This window comes from Solanum pennellii, chromosome 1 (genome assembly GCF_001406875.1).
Source record: "Solanum pennellii chromosome 1, SPENNV200".
Taxonomy (NCBI): Eukaryota; Viridiplantae; Streptophyta; class Magnoliopsida; order Solanales; family Solanaceae; genus Solanum; species Solanum pennellii.
Genome location: NC_028637.1, coordinates 46,238,158 through 46,253,123, shown reverse-complemented (window position 1 = coordinate 46,253,123; position 14,966 = coordinate 46,238,158). Strand labels below are relative to the sequence as shown.

Sequence of the window (14,966 nt, the reverse complement as noted above, 5' to 3'; positions counted from 1 at the left end):
AGCAACACACGTAGCCGGACCAAGGTGCGGAGTGAGATTTTCTAGATGCCGGACCAAGGATTTAGAAATACATAACTTATCACTTTGCATGCAAGATACTAGGAAAGAATTGTTATAGTTAGAATTATCAAGTTATGAACCTGTGGGGAACACATAAACCCTAGTTACTTTGATTAATTGATTAAACTCCAACATTCAAAGCTGTTAAGTGTCTCTTTCAAGTTCGTTATTTTTTTTCACTCATTTAGAAATAGAAACCCCCCTTTTAATGTTTTTACTTTCCAAGGAAGTCATTGACCAAACAATAGTAATAACAGGTTGAAGTTAAGTCTAGACTATTTTCCTCGTGGGAACGATCCCAACCTCAATAGTTGGGTTATCTACTTGACACGACCGCTTTACTTCTTATTTGAGAAGTAAGTTTGAGCGTATCATGTATGCCCTTTTGAAGAAAACCTCATAGAAACAAGTATAATAACCATAGTCACATCAATCTACACATATAACACATATTTCAAGTCATCCACTATATAGTATTAACATCACTTCAAACCATGTAAGCATATAAACCTCCTACCAAATGTTATCCTAAGACTTACTTAAGTAAGACAAGAAAAGAACGCACATACATCCGCTTCAAGTACACCTAAGCAATCCTTAAGACTACCTAAAGTAAGATTATTTCCTTTTCATTAATTAAGTCCCCACCTGAAGTTACTCTAAGACTCACCTAAGTAAGACATGAAGAGACCACCCATACACCTTCTTCAAAACTACCTAAGCAATCCTCAAAGATACTCTAGATAAGTACATTTTATTCACATACATTAGATTAAGTCAACAAGGTTCATTTAGACATATTACAGAAATTCCTCAATTAAGGACTTTACATAATGGTCTTGTAGAAGACCTAGGGAACCTCATCCTAGCATCTTCAAACCCTACTCATGCCATGTATAGATAGCAACCCATTCTACTACCTACACATTGTAGAACTTCTCCAACACTAGAATGCATCCCACATGATGAGATTAGGCATTAACCAACCGAGACCATACTAGCTAGGTATGGAACCCGGAGTCTACCCTACTTCGATGGAGGGTGTTCTACATGCCAACGGTAGAACTGGGACACATCCCATGGAGGCACGTGGTTAAGGAATATCAAGGGTTTCTTTGTAATCTAGTCTCAACTTATGTAGAGTCACTACCACAAGCATATTCACTCAGTGCTAGCCATGTTCTCATAGAGTAAGATCAATCACTTAAGGGAATATGAAAAAGTACCATATTCTAGTCACTACCAAATGATAATACACCTTACCAAAAATGGGTCCACTAGGGATGCCACTCAATGGTCAATAAAAATGGTTTCATGTTGTTCCAGCCAACCTATCCCTAAGTCCATCATTCACACAAAAAGGATATTATTAAGACTTTTAGTTTGAAAGTTACAAGTTATTGACCTTTTTTACATGTTCAAGGTCATTTACTAGTCATACTTAGAAGGGTACCATCTTAAGTCTACCGATCCTAGACTTTCATTAAACATTCATTCATACACATATAAGACAACGGTGCTTAAGCCTACTAAGTTAAGATGTTTATGTTCACATACTTGCATGAATCAAGTCGAGGTACATAGTCTATTAATCAAGAGACACACATTATCTTCATATCACCTATACAATAATATTCAAGTATCATGTAGGAACAACCAATTCTACGTAGTAAGACACACTAGCAACACAACTAGAGGCATCATCATAGTCTATCATGATCACATATAACTAATTAGAAGAAATCATACTTTAACCTCATATATACACATAATCATACTTCACCTTGATAATATATATAAGCTATGGCATGATAACATCACAATTCCCATAATAATGGTGACAAGGCCATGTTATATGCAATTATAACACATAAGCACCGCCACCATAAGTGGACCATACCAATCAAAAAAATTCAATACCTATACTACACAATATAGAGATATTAGGTCATATCACCACCTTTCCATCATCAACACCACCAATCCTTAGCCTTCTCAATAAATTCACTTCATAAAGGCTCTTACCAATAGCCATATACACCATTCTAAACCAATAATTAAACTATACAATGATCCAAAAAGATACAATATTAATCATCAAATTAGGGCAGCCTATCTATCGTGATCTATACATCATTCAATATCCCAATTAATCTACACAAGAATTATGTACAGTAAAGTCATGATCAAATCACCCATGTTAAAGGTAAAATTAGGATTTCATGAATTGCATGGGTTTATAGTTTTGATGTAAAATTATTCAATTAACATCAATTATATCATAAATAATTTATTCAAATAATTTATGCAAGAACCCATGGCTAGAAGTCAAAATAGAAGATTTCATGCTTTGAGAAAGTCTTAGAAAAGCCTTTGAATTTTGGCTCCTTGAAGAAAGAGGATTCAAGAATGAAACACCATACCTCAATGAAAATAATCTACGAAAATGATGAAGAATCAATGGAGAAATCAATCTCCTATCCTCAACCTTGTTTCAAGCTTCAATGGAGTCTAAAGATATCTATTTGGGGTCTTCGATTTTGTTTTAGAATTATGAACTCTAATATAGGTTCTAGGCATACAAAGTAACATAAAGTACAAGAAAAACCATAAAATCACGCAATATATTATTTGTATGCTAGGTGAATTTCCCATAATACCCAAAGCTTGGCCGACACACCTACAGAAAATTGCAGGTGTGAAACGACGACTGTTAGCGACGCACCGTCGATGGAATGACGGCTCCATTCTACAAGTCCATCGTTTATGACAGAGAGCAGTATTTTTTGGGGCTCACCTCCTACACCTAAGTGTGGAGCAACGGCCCCATCGACGGGGCGTACATTGGACAACGAGGCATCAACTGGCAATCCTGGTTTGAGATTGTTTTCGGCAGTTTCAAGCCAAAAGTTGGGTCATACTCAAGGACCCTTAGGGTGGTACTTGGGGAGTCGTGCCCGTACATTTAAACCATAAAGACGCTCTTCTAGATGTTAGGAATCTCACCCATCGACTTGAACTACAAACACCACATAAAACATGCAAAGTATCACTAGAACACACTGGAGCACATCAAGGCAAACTTTTGAACATCTTGCTCAAGTGGTTGAGCATCTTCACATCAACCTGTAGGTTGACGGTTCGAGTCATGTTGGAGGGCAAGTGACATAACTATTGAATATTGATCCTCATGGGGTCGGGTTGGAAAAATAACTTCTTTGTAAAGAGCATCTTGATACTAAAAATCTCCTCGGTCAGTAATGCAGCTACAACATAAGCAATACGACTCATGTTAGCACTCAGAAAATGCAATGCAAATCCCTTTGATATAAGGAAAAGGTCAATCTGCTAAAGCCTCAAGTTTAAAGAGGGTCAAAAAGTAGCTTTTAGATCACATGCATAAATTGCGTACCTTATGTGACATTCTTGATTCTGTTACAAACCGCATCACCTCTTAAAGCTAACCTTTGTTCCATCATATCAGAATGTTAGGTTTAAGCAAGTAATACATAACAAGTAATCTACTCTTAATTTCAGCAACATTGTTGAAACTATTTTGCAGCCAACAAAACGAATATTGTTTCATTCATTTATCTTTGACCAATACTATATTATAAACAATTATAATAGGATTTAATTAATTTTATATATAAAACCAGATAAAGATGATTACTATAGAACAAGTAACATATAAAATAGCACGGCATAACACATGGAAATTCATACCTTTCTCGGCCTTTTGGCTAAGATCAAGTGTAGTATTTTTTCTTTTTCAGTTTAATATCTGATATGTGAGTCATTGACTCACATGATATTAACTCTAATTTTTTAGGTGGAAGGTCCACCATGGTAGCTTGCTATTGGGACCTTCAAGATTCGCCTTGGTGTTGCATTATTACTTCCTTGGCCTGGCTCACACCACCAATTCTAGTTTTTAAAACCTTTTGTTTTATAATATCACACAATTTTTTCCCTTTTATGTGTTGGGTTTTAAAAGATGTGAATGGAAAATGAAGAGTTGCGACTTTTATGAAGAGTTGCAACTTTTATGAAAAGTTGCAAATTTTATGAAAAGTTGTGGCTTTTCTGAAAGGTTGTGATCTTTCCTAAAGATTATGACTTTTCCGAAGGTTTGTGACCTTTCTCAGCCTTTTGGCTCGATCAAGTGTAGTATCTGTTCTTACATTAGCTTGCTATCGGGACCTTCCAGAGTCACCTTGGTGCCGCACAATTGTCTTGGCCTGGCTCACCCCACCAATTCTAGTGCTAAAACCCTTTAGTTTCATGCATAACAGTACACAAGTTGTCCCTTCTAATCTTTGGGTTGTTCGATCCAAAAGACCTCTCTTTTGGATGTGCATGCCCACTGATTCCAATTACCATCTTTATTGATGCAATCTCTCATGATAATAATGTTGACTGTGATCTCAAGTTGTGAATCCATGTAGTGATAAGCTCTTCATATCAAAATTTTTATATTCAACATGAACAGGTTAAACGGTCATACTATTAACAACTATTGATTTAATCTCACCTTGAAAACATTTACTATGTTCGTTAGTTTAAAGATGAATATATCATAATATATTATTCTAAAGTTCTAAATATATGGTAAAATTTTCTAATTGACATTGTCACACCCCTTTTTGGAATAAATTTTTCCAATTTAACTAACGGTACTGAAAATGGACTATTTTATTATATTTGATGTCGTCACTTGGAATGAATTATTGTTCCAAGTCACTTTTTTTACTCCCTAATAAAAAATAAAAGACTCTTTAATTAATAAATATTGTTGAACGACGAGAAGAGAACATTTACACCATCTTTTATGATTTAACTGTTGATTGTCCTCATATGCATTTGAAGTACTTCATAAGGGTTGCACAATGCACATTGACATATGCACCATTTTGTTTATTTATAACATATTCTCCACAAAATCATAATACATTTTCGTTTGGAAGGGAGAAAAAAATCCTGCCAAGTATATGTCATCTAGCATTGCAGTAGCAACTAATTTCCAGTAACAATAAAAGAAGCTACTAAAGTTTGGCATTCAACTCCAACAGTTTTATCCATTTATTTGTGTCTAGTTCTAATATTTTCCTCTATAATCTTTTCATGGAAACTGGGCAGGAGATGGGGAGGAAGAGAATCATACATCATATAAGCTCATTATAAATGATATATTCATGCAATCTTAATCCTGACTTCAAAAGAAGTGAATAGATGATATCTCTAGCTGCTCCAACTTTTGGCTTGATATGCATATCAGGTCCTAGGAAACTATTTAACAAACATTTCAATATTATCGACAGGAGCCGGAGGCTTGAAATATCAAATCTTGACAAGAAGACAAAGTTCAGACCGGTATGATGGTACTTTTTTACTTCTTTCAACCTACAGTGAAAAGAATAGGAAGAGTAAAATATTAACCCAACAGAGCTCATCCGAGAGTTATTCATTTACTAAACAAAGGAGTAGATAATAACTACCAAGAGTAAATTGAACAAGAATAACTACTGCATAATCAATTTATAATATAATTTAACAGTCGAAAACTGAGCTTGTTACAAGTCATAACACCTAGGAGCTTTCTGAAGAACTAAACGCAACAGGAATGTCACGGACTTAGAGTCTTACAAAAGCTCCGTGGCACTTGACAACTTACTCACAAATCTTTCATGATCTTGTAAGCTCAAGTAAGCTCTTTATGCTAACTTCGCTAAGAGAATGAAAGTAAAGACTTAGAGAATTTTGGAAGATTGCTTACAAGTTGTTGGATGATTTGGAAATGAGTGACACCTCTATTTATACTAACGCCTAGGGGCTAAAGTGTAATTTATAATTACTTTACAATTTCCTACTTATTTACACTTTGGTCCTTTCTCTAGAAATCTCTAAACTTTCCAGGAAATTCTAAGGCTTTCCTAAAAAATATCTAGTCTTTCTTCTAGAACTCTCCAAAGCCTTCCTGAAAGATCTAGGGGCTTCTAGAGTTTTATATAAACCTCTCCAAAACTCAAGACTTTTTTGCCTATATCCGGATGCAAAATCTTACTGAGAATTAGCGGGACGTGACAAGGAAGCTCAATAATCAAACGACAAATAACAGGGAAAAAGAAAGAGAAGAGAAAACAGTGAAACTATTTTGCGGAAGAGTTGTAGGTTATTTTATTTAATACATTCAGTGACTTAGTACAGGCTTATAGAATTTGTGGAATCATAATCCCACTAAACTACTTGCCCTAAACTCTAGAAAAATAAATTTGCACTAACTACAACTAGAAAAATATCAGTAACTAATTAAATAACAAAGTGTCAACTAACAGCTAGAAAATAGCTACTGCAAGACTTAGTCAAACTAAATCAAATATGTTGATGTTGCACGACTTTAACACCTCCTCTTGACATTACCTCTAGTCTTAGCAAAACTTAGCTCCTAACGAAAACTTTCAAGCTTAATGGCGCATAAGCCTTTTGTGAACAAGTATGTTATTTGTTGATCTGTTTGAATATGATCCAAGTTGATCTCTCCTTGTAATACTTTTTCTCTAATGAAGTGATAATGTATTTCCACATGCTTAGTCCTTGCATGAAAGAAGGATTTTTTGGCTAAACTAATTGCTGACTGATTGTCACAGAACAAGGAAACTGCACAAACTGGTTGCTTTAAATCCTTCATCAGCAGCATAAGTTATGTACTTTCTTGAGTTGCACCTGCTGTTGTCGATACTCAGCTTCTGTTGTTGATAGCGACACCACTGGCTGCCTTTTTCTGCACCAAGAAACTGCTCCATTTCCAAGCTTAAACACGAATCCAGTAGTTGAATGACGAGTATCATGATCTCCTGCATAGTCGGAGTCGCAGTAACCAACCAACTTGCATTATTCACTTCTTCTATACAGAAGACCATAACCAATTGTACTTTTCACATATGTTAGCATTCGTAGATCAACCTCTATATGGTGCTTCTTTGGATTGTACATGTAACGACTCATTACACCAACTCCAAAAGAAATATCGGATTGAGCATGAGTTAAATATATAAGACTACCTACCAACTGGCGATACTTTGTCACATCTTCTAAATCTTTTCCTTCGTGTCCACACATTTTGACATTTGCTTCAATTGGAGTTTCAATTGGCTTGCATTCCAACATTCCAAATTTCTTCAATAAGTCTATGGAATACTTTCGCTGATGAAGAAAAATTCGTCCTTGAGTACGATGTAAGACCCCCAAAATGAGTTAGGGTGTCTAAGCCTAACATGATAATCTTAAGGTTATAAGGTCTTAAAATTTCTTATAATAATCTATTGAGGCAGAAAGTTTTAGGTGATTTGGAAGTCAAACGTCAAGGGACGACAAAGACGTTCGATGACTAGTCACCTATGTGTCTAATATGTCTATGTGTGCTTATATATTATATTTCATGTTCTGGTGAAGTCTTAAAATGAGTTATAATGATGTCTATAGTAAGTATATGGAGTTTCGTGAAGTTTGGAGGTCAAACATTTAAGAACGTCAAAGACGTTCAAAAGGTAGCCCTTAAGATGCTCAAGTGTGTCTTGATGGGGCCTAACCTATTTGGACGTGTTACATGTATTTGTTTTGGGTGAAACGGATGTGGGAGGTGTATTAATTTTAAAGGTTTGTATTTACGATGGAAACGTCCGGGTACGACTTCTATAGGGCCCCGCAAAAGGGCACATAACAAGGACCCAAGGCTGCCCAGACACTGCCTTGGCAGTGTCAATTGACGAGACCAATGCACGCTCCGTGGGTTGACTGACACCCCGTTGATGGGGAGGCGTCGATGGTAACTTATCATGGGGAAGGCTTGGCCACTTTACATCCTCATACCCAATCGACGGAGGGCACAGAACGGCCCGTTGATGGACCACCAATGCCGAGTCGATTGTGGCTTGCAACTGCTGAATTGCGCACTGTTTTATTAAGGGGTGAATGAGAACTTTACCCCACATACTAACCTGAGTATAATTGCCTTATTTACCTATTTTTGGGTGTATATAAGTAATTTAAAACGTTAATAACCCATTCCATATCCCCTTACCTTCCCTCCAAAAACCAATTCTCTCTAGAAACCTACATTGTTGTTGAAGATCAAGAACAGCTTGTAGATTGGATTCTCATGGGTTATTCACCAATTTTTAGATGTTTTCAACTGGACAAAGTTATGGTGATCCTTCATGACTAAGTAAACTTTCACTTGGAGAGTTCTTATCAATGTTTTCAAAGAAAGTTTCATGATCAAAGTTCTTCTTCTTCAATCTATCTATGAGTTCTTTCTAAAAATGTTTTTAATGGTTAAATCATGACCAATTAATGTTAATGTATTGGTTTTAACGTGATTTTAATCCAATTGCATGATGAACCCATGTTTCTTTCTTAAATCGATTTAGCTCTTGCATGGGCATTGTGATCATGGCTTCTTAATGGTTGAATTGCGGTTCTCTAACGTTGAGTTGTCTATATCTATTTTTATTTACGTGAATTGATGATGAAAGATCCATGTAGATAAATGTATGAAGAATTGAATATGTTTAGCTTAGATTTCCATGATTGACTGTAACCTTGCCTCTATTAAGCATGAATGTGGAATTCGTTTGTGTAGGGATGGTTGTATCTACTGTCTTACATAGATGTTATTGATGAATTGTAAATAAGTGATTCATGTGGATCAAGGTAGTTTAGCCTATGATTCTTCTATATTCCATTGATTTCTAAAGTAGCATGTTCACTATGATCTAGAGGTTATGGCAATTGTAGTAGGATTTCATTTAGGTTATTATGTCCTTAACTACTGCCTTATATTGATGATATTATTAATGAATTATGGGAATGAATTCTTGATGATCAAAGAAAAGGTATCCTGGCATAAATTGATCTAGGTTCTTCTAGCCTTCAATATGAATGTTGTAATGAACATTATGTGATTTTAATTCTACGGTAGATGAAGCATAATTTAGATTTTATTTATATCTATGTAGATACTGTCCTATATGTATATTATTTATACATGATGATTGATGAGCAAAAATAGGGAAGTTACTTGATGATCTATAACTCTCTACTTTATACCATATATGTGATATAGTGCATCTTGTGACAACTTGTACATGGTTTCGTTTATGATTTAAGTACATATAGCTACATCTCTATAATGTATAATGATGAGAAAGGTGTATTGATCAATGATGATCAAACATGGATGAATTGGTAAGAATGGCTCATCCCTCTACTTTTCTATATTAATGTAGTTGATGAATCCTTGTATGGCATTGTGTGGTATGGTCAACTTATGGTGGCGGTGTTTGCTTTATTGTAATTATATACGTGTTTATTATGTCCTTGAAGGAAAATTGATGAATATATGAATATGTAGTTATGATGATCACACTATGTGAAGCTTATGCCTATTTTCCTATTGTAGTTGTGATTTAGGTTGTATGACTATTGTATAAGCATGTGTATATCTATGTTAGGATAAAGTATAGGTTCTGCCATAGATGAGTTAAAATGGTTAGTAATTACTTACTTATGTACCCCTATGTGAATGTATGAATAGTAAAAGTTAGGAGTCTTAAGTGTAATATGAAGTTGACTTGTCTCCTATGCTAAATGGTATTGTGTGGTATATGCTTTGTTGTGCATTATTATCTCAAGAGGGTGGATGCCTCAAGATGTTAATTATATCCATTATGTGATCATGTTGACCAATGTACACATACTCACACATTATGCATGCTTACAAGTAGTCTAGGTCATGGTGTCTAAATGAAAGGTAGTTCTCATATTCACTAGTGTCTACTACTATGCATGTTAAGATGATGTCTATGAAAGTATGAAATGTGTCTTTCCTTAACTAGAATGACTTGATAGATGTACTAGTATGGTCAAGGGTATAGGACTTTGCCTATGCATTGCACATGTGTGCCTTGTTAGGATGGTTTCTAGTTTTGGTTTCTATGTGTATGAATATGATTGAATAAACATGTGTGACCTTACTGCGTTATGTGAAAGGTTTGCTCACATATATGTATACACACACATGAATGATGATCAATTCAATAGAGGAGCCTTGAAAGGTGTGCTCAAGTGTATCCTAAATTAGATAGAGCTAATACATATGTTAAGTCCATGTGAAAGGATTTTTCACAAGATATAGGTTGATGAACTCTCATCTATGACCCATGAGCTAAGAATATGAGGGGATGACACTCCTAAGCCTATATTTTATGAAGTAATGTAATAATGGTTTTTCAATAAAGGGAACTTAGCTTAGCACCGAGTGAACTTGACAATGGGAGGTGATGACTTTCCATAGAGGAAGGTTCACCCTATAATCCTACAAGGGGTGTTGACTCACCAAAGAGGGATACTCATCCAATGGATTCCCATGAGAAGAGGCCCCAATTTCCAAGCGGTATGTATAGGGACAATACCTATCTCTTAGTTTCATAAACTATGCTTTCCACATAGGATATAGCAAGTGATATCACCTAATATACTAGTATGATACTCATGTGTTACCTTGGAAAGTAATATGCCCTATTTTGGGTGTGAGAGGACAACACCAAATTCCATGGTTAGCACCTATGATCTTAGTGTCGGTTAAGGCTATATTTACCCTAAAGTAAAATGGACAATGAAAGTAAATGAATAGGATCTTACCTAGGAGGGATTAAGGGAGGTTACTTAGGATAGGTGGAAGTATTGAACTCATTTAGACATTGCACAAGTAGCTCCTTAGGAAGTCCTAGGAAGGTGACCTAATGTGTATGTTTATGAGTATATCTCTATGCATGGTATGGTAGTATTTGTCTATTTGTCATGAAGATGTCCCTGGTATGAATCTATGTGATATGGTCTTATTCTTATATGCAATATGTGGGTCGTGATGATTATATGATGAAGATTATTGATATGAATGGAGTGGTCTTCACTTAATATGTTGAGGTAGGAATTGAATGCTAAGGTTTGTGGTCTCATGAAGGGTTTACTAAGAATATATGGGGCTTCATATTTTCATTGCACTAGTAGACAAAGATCGAGGTCATGAACAAGGTCTAATAACGATGTGTGTGAAGTGAAGTCATTATATGTGTAAGTTGATGTAGCTTATTGTGATGTTCCTAAGGTTTTGACTAAAACGTGTCTATCATGTGCTATACTTATATGATGATGATATGTAATGACTTGTGTAGGTTGTATGTATGCTTTCCTTTGTGTCCTAAGGTGATGCATTGCACCAAGTATCACTAGAGGGTTACTTCGGAGGTTAATAAATAATAGGAAAGAATGCTCACTGTAACATAAAAGAGCTCACTGTAAAGTGACCTCAAAAATGACTTAAATTTTATATGTGTTTTTCTATGATGTTTGGCATTTGAACATGTCTATATGAAGTATGTAAATGATATAAATTCCATTGTCTAAAGGTTTTATAAATATTTACTCAAAAATGCCTGAAGTATGATTTCAAGAAAATGACCCTTTTAAATGCATGTTTTTGCATGGTTGTCATACTTAGTACATTCTTGTACTAATCCCATTCTTCTCTACTTTTTACACAAACTGTAGGTTATGGATGCTTAAAAAGGATTTCTATGATTGAGGAGCTTGATAGAGGATTCCCAAGCTGAAGGAAAGGGGTCGTTAAGTTCTAAGGATTCCCAACTCATGTCTTACTGTAAAGTTTATTAAATATTGTATAGTTTTGTATTATGTTTTAAGGGTCGTATTCCTAATGTACTCTAATGTTTTTGAGTCTAAGATGGCAAAGAGACTTAGAGTCTAAATATGTATTATGACTTATATTTTTATATACATGAAGTGATGTTTCTAGCATATGATGTGCTATGAAAAATTTTAAATTTTCCGCTAAATTTACTATGACAATGCGATGAATGATAAGTATGGGCTTATATAAGACCTTCAATAGGTCAAGTACGCCATGTTACTTCTAGGGGGTGCTCCCCGGATGTGACATACGATCAACCTCCAAACCAAGAAAGTGATTAAGTTATCCAAGTTCTTTCATATGAAATCAGACAAATAATTTATCCTTGAGCTATTATTTCTTCTTCATTGTCCCCAGATACAATCAAATCATCAACATATACTCGAACTATAGATAGCTTTCCTCCATAGAATCTGACAAACAAGCTTGAATCTGCAGGTGTAATTAAATAACAACTTTCAGTTAAGAATTCGGCAATTTTACCATACCAGGCACTTGGTGATTGCTTTAACCCAGCGAGCGCCTTCCGTAACATAAAAACATATCCAGGGTGCTCTTCAATTTGGAAACCCATTGGTTGAGTCCATCGAGCGCCTCCCCATCTATGCTAGCAGCAAGTGCAAGTAAGACTCACACAGTTGTATACTACCAAATGATATTTATTCCTCTCCACTAACCCATATGTGCGACATATTATTTATAAACCCATCTACATGATATAGGTTGCACATCTTTTGGCTTCGTCACAAGTTCCCAGGTTTGATTTTGTTCTAGTGCGGCGATATCCTCCTCCATTTCTCTAGTCCATGTTATGTTTTTGAGATTCTTCTTCAAAGCTTTCAGGTTCTTTTCCAGATTCATCTTTTATTATTGTTGCATTGTCATATTCGGGGTTTTGCCTCCTAACCCGTTCTAAACTTCTCGTCTTGGATTGTGGAATGACTGGTACTTCTCTTTTTTTGTGTCACTGCCTTCACATATTGTCTGGTGAAAATTTTACTGCCCAAAATTATTAGTTGTGCCTTGTTCAACATCGGTGTCTTCACTTGCTCTAAAATAAGTAATTTGCAACTTATTTTTCAGATCAGTTTTGTAACACTCGAAAGTCCAAGACCCGATCTATAGACTCACATGAGTTTCTATGGTTTGTAACATTGTTTTAAGGTCAAAAATATTGCTTATAAGTCATGTACAAAGTTTAAAAGACAAGAAGTCAAGAAACGACCATGATGTTCGGAGACTAGTGAAAGTGGTGCTAGTGTGCCTTAGCCTATTTCACGAGGTTTTACGTATCGGAATTTGATGAAATTTGGTGAAAAATGTCAAACAAGTATTAGAGTAGGTTTAGGGTTGAAACTTCCGGGTACGAATCCCTAATGAGCACCCTAAGGGTCCTTGAGAAGGACCCTCCCTAGTTGGCAAAAAAGTTGTCACAGATAGTGTCGACCTACGCCTTCCATCGACGGGGTGTAGGATGAACGACGGGGCGTTGAATCCTCCTTCGATGGACACTTAGTTATTTTAATTAAGTGTCCAAAAACGTCGTCCCTGACCAAAATAACGGTTTTGCAGAACGGTTGGGGGGAGAGGCGTTGACTAACCTACGACCCGTAGGTCGGGGTCTCGTAGGTCAGGCCTGCAAGTTTTCTGTTCTGTTAAGATTGGGGTTTAATTGGGGATTAGGGGTTAGTTAATTATGTTATTTAACCAATTATATAGAATACCCTAAGTCTAAACTCAACTTAACAATCCACAAATTACCAAACCCAAATTGCTCTTCCTTCTCTCTACTTCCTCTCTCAAAGAAGACTCCATAGAAGACCAGGGTCTAAGGGTTATAAGGAATCAATATGTTCACTTTTCTCCATAATTATTCAAGGATTAATAAGGTATGGGAACTTATCACCTTTGGGATTCCTTTCCCCAAAGGGTTCTTCAAAAATTTGTTCTTAAAAAGATAATTTCATATGGGTTTCTTTGTAATTCGAAATTGATCTTCTAAATTGATTTTTTTATGGTTTATTTTGGTTATTATGATTATATTATGATGTATTATTTTTTAATTATGCTATTTCTTTATGTTTTTAACCTATTATGTGGAATAGATCATGAATTGACCTCAATTCCCTAACCCTAGGTTATAAATTCATGGTGAATTTATTAGTATTGATGCATTTGACTTAGTTCTTTTGTTAATTACTATTGAAAGATGCTATTACACCTATTTATGGATTAAATTGGATTGTTTTAGGGTAAGACCAATGATGATGACTAGTTAAAGGAGAATTGGTAAGACTTTGTGATCTTGAACCTTTATTTCAATTGTGATTGCTTGTACTTGGTGATGAAGTTCTATTGAAGCACGTCTTATGATTATACTAAGTAGGTGTTGGTATGATGATGCAATTGAAATTTCTTGATTACGTGAAGATGCGAGATTATGTTTAAGATTAAATGATATAATGTTGGTTATGAATTGCCTATATGCCTTATTATGACATGATGATGATAATATGTTGATCCCACATATAAGTGTTGTATTGAAAGGATATTCTCATGCAATTCCTAATGAGAAAATGACTATGAATATTCAAGGGGTTAGTCTTATATTGCCTAAATTAAGTTATGATTGTTAAAGATGTTTTAAAGACATTTCAAAAAGGGACTCTAGCTTAGCACCGAGTGAACTAGTAGTGAGGAGTGTTCCTTCCGGGAAGGTAGGTCAACTATTGTACTCATGATATTGGAGATTATAATTCAATATGCATAAAGAGGGTCCCAATTATATCTCCTAGTTCTTTCACTATGTTGCCCTCATAGGAATACTAGCTAGTTGGTCCACCTAAAATGTTATGTTCATGTTTTGGTACTACCTTTGCAAGTAATCCATCTTCTTTTGGTGTAGGATTTCATGACACCGGATTCCACATTTAGCTCTTACAGTGTATATTGGTTAAGGCAAGTATTCCCAAAAGTAAAATGAAGTAATAAAGCGAACATTAACTAGGGTGACTTGAGGGGTTGACTTAGTCTAGGTAGGGGTATGGGACTCTACCTATATATTGCACTAGTTGGGTTTGAAGGAAGTCCTAGAAGGTTGTTCTAATGTTATATAAAGTAAATGTTATGCATATGT

General features: G+C 35.4%; 1 non-coding gene across 1 annotated transcript; it reads left to right on the top strand.

Annotated features, from left to right (window-relative positions):
* Nucleotides 1-3,782: 3,782 nt before the first annotated feature.
* On the top strand, nucleotides 3,783-3,982 carry LOC114075756. Its single transcript, XR_003576149.1, has one exon. It is a non-coding gene; the product is annotated as a U2 spliceosomal RNA (small nuclear RNA).
* The last annotated feature ends 10,984 nt before the right edge of the window (nucleotides 3,983-14,966 follow it).